We start from the raw sequence: 3,086 nt of genomic DNA on the forward strand, positions 1-3,086 counted from the left end.
CAGCGTTGTAAAGCGTCAGTGTAATCAGGGCAGCAGCGCTGAGAGCGCGGCTCCCAGCGCTGCACGCTACATCCGTAAGGGATGTGGTTTACATGCAGCGCTGGGAGAGCTCTCTCCCAGCGCTGCCGCTCTGACTACACTCACACTTCAAAGCGCTGCCGCGGCAGCGCTTTGAAATTCCAAATGTAGCCATACCCCTTGCCTTTATCAACCTAGGGGAGTGAGAGACTATCAATTAACAGGTGCTCTAGTGGCACAATTGGTTAGCACACAGTACTTCTAGGGCAGTGCTGACAGGAGCTATGCTGAGGTTGTGAGTTCAAGCCTCACCTGGAGCACTGGTTTTCATTAGCCAAATGGCTTCACCCCCTCATTTGGCCCTATGGAATGTAGAATTCCAGCCCTGGGGACATTGAAGCAGGAGAGGAATCAAAAATGCCCCCTTCACTTATTAGCTCCTCTCCAGAGTGCAGGTCAGAATCTACAATCCTTTCTCCCCCACCAGCCCCTGTGCCAGGATCCCTCAAGCAGAGCCTGGAGTCCTGCCCATCCTTGACCCCTGAACCTGGAGGGAGAGGAGCAAGGAGCCATTGTTAGAGGGCTTTGGCTTTCCCTTCCCCTGCCCACCTCTCTGGCTCTTGTCACACAGACAGAAAGCAGCAAAAGACCAGAAGTCAGAAGCACAGACAAAGGGATGTTTACTGGGGTTAGTTTCCAAGCAAGCAGATTCCAAAGCCCTTCACACCAGTCAGGCTGATCTCTATACATGGACAGAGTCTGTTCCCCTGTGTTCCCTTCCCAGCTCTGACACCACAGAGCGTTTACCCCACATCCCTACAGACAATTCTTTCCTGGGTGCTGGCTGGTAAGTCTTGCCCACATGCTCAGGGTTTAGGTGATCACCATATTTGGGGTCAGGAAGGAATTTTCCTCCAGGGCAGATTGGCAGAGACCCTGGGGGAGTTTCATCTTTCTCTGCAGCGTCGGGCACGGGTCACTTGCTGGAGGATTCTCTGCACCTTGAAGTCTTTAAACAATGAGTTGAGGACTTCAACAGCTCAGACATAGATCAGGGGTTTGTTACAGGAGTGGGTGGGTGAGAGTCTGTGGCCTACGTTGTGCAGGAGGTCAGACTAGACGATCATAACGGTCCCTTCTGACCTTAAAGTCTATGAGCTCTTACACTGCAGAGTGTTTACCCCATGTCCCCCTTCCCAGCTCCGACACTGCAGAGCCTTGCCTGTGTCCCTGTCCCCCGTTCCCTATTCCCATCCCACCGTTAGCAAGCATGATTCCAATTTCCCCACCCACTGCCTGTTTGACCCCAGTTAATATTGTAATATTCTCAGTGAGACCTTAACCAATCATTTTACTGAAATGAAATTAACCAATTCTAACCTATTGTAACAGAATTCTCTAACCAATTACATCCCACTCCCCTAATTAACTTACACCCAGCAAAATTAATTCTGCAGCAGACAGAAACAATTAGAGGACCAGACAGATTGACAATAGAAAAGCGGGGGCCATAAAGATAAACCCTACAGAAATGACGGTTTCACAACCACAACCATTGAGAAGGGATATCTTGCCAGACTGGATGCTCCCTTAAGATCTGTTTCTTTATCTGGTAGTGACGGGCACTACTGGGACAGGATCGTCTTCCTAACAGCCGAACCCCACCTTAGTTCAGTGTGACGGGTTTGGGAGGTGAGGATGTGACCATTCACTTCCCAGCGTCTGGCTGCCCCTGCTGCTTAGCCAAAGGCCTTAGCCTACTGTCAAGGTTTTTTCCCCGCTCTGAACTTTAGGGTACAGATGTGGGGGACCTGCATGGACCCTTCTAAGCTTAATTACTAGCTTAGATCTGGTAACACTGCCACCATCCAGAAGTTAGTGTCTGGAATACTTTCTGTCCCTCCAAAACATTCCCCTCCCCGGGCAGCCTTGAGAGGCTTCACCAGTTCCCTCGTGAACACAGATCCAAACTCCTTGGAACTTAAAACAAGGAGAAATTAACTATCCCCACTTCTTTCCCCGCACCAATCCTGGTGAGTCCAGACCCAATCCCCTTGGATCTTAAAACAAGGAAAAATCAATCAGGTTCTTAAAAGAAAAAACTTTTAATTAAAGAAAGAAAGATAAAAATAATCTCTGTAAAATCAGGATGGAAAATACTTTACAGGGTATTCAGATTTATATAGCCCAGAGGAAACCCCTCTAGCCTTGGTTCAAAGTTACAGCAAGCGGAGGTAAAATCCTCTCAGCAAACAAGGATCATTTACAAGTTGAGAAAACAAAAATAAGACTAACACTCCTTGCCTGGCTAATTACTTACAAATTTGAAACATGAGAGACTGATTCAGAAAGATTTGGAGAGCCTGGATGGACGTCTGGTCCCTCTTAGTTCCAAGAGTGGACAACCCCCAAAACAAAGAGCACAAACAAAGACTTCCCTCCACCAAGATCTGAAAGCATCTTATCCCCCTATTGGTCCTCTGGTCAGGTGTCAGCCAGCTTTATGGAGCTTCTTAACCCTTTAAAGGTAAAAGAGACATTAACCCTTAACTATCTATTTATGACATCTCCTAACAAGGGCTCAGACTTTACTAGGGAGAGAAGGCCCAGACACAGGCAGACTGGGATTTTGGTTTTGTTTTATACCCGTCACTGGCTAAGTGATAAAAATACACCTAAGTTCTTAAAGTCTAGGCCTGTATAGGCAGCCTGAATATCTCGATTCTAACAGCTATCGGTCCCTGTGGAAAAATGATCTATTCAAGGTTGTCCCTAGACATTTTGGTGCCCTACACAGCACCCTGTCCCCCAGCCCAAGCTGGCAGAGCGGAGCAGGCTGGGGCCAGGTCACTCCACTTCCTGTCACTGGGTGTCACAGCTGCTTCATGGGAAACATGCTCTGTGCCTTACCCAGATTGGTGGGAAACACACACTGTGTATTACCGTGACTGGTCCGTGGGTGTCACTGCTCCTAGAAGGCAGATACACGCTGTGCATTACACCACCTGACCGCTGGGTGTCATTGCTCTATCAATGGAAACGCTTTCTGTGCATTACCCTGAATGACC

The 3,086-nt window shown here is 48.3% G+C and overlaps 1 non-coding gene across 1 annotated transcript; it reads left to right on the top strand.

The window, feature by feature from the left end:
* Positions 1-244: 244 nt before the first annotated feature.
* Positions 245-338, top strand: TRNAR-UCU (transfer RNA arginine (anticodon UCU)). Its single transcript has 2 exons — positions 245-282; positions 303-338. It is a non-coding gene; the product is annotated as a tRNA-Arg (tRNA).
* The last annotated feature ends 2,748 nt before the right edge of the window (positions 339-3,086 follow it).

This window comes from Gopherus flavomarginatus, chromosome 25 (assembly GCF_025201925.1).
Source record: "Gopherus flavomarginatus isolate rGopFla2 chromosome 25, rGopFla2.mat.asm, whole genome shotgun sequence".
Lineage (NCBI taxonomy): Eukaryota > Metazoa > Chordata > Testudines > Testudinidae > Gopherus > Gopherus flavomarginatus.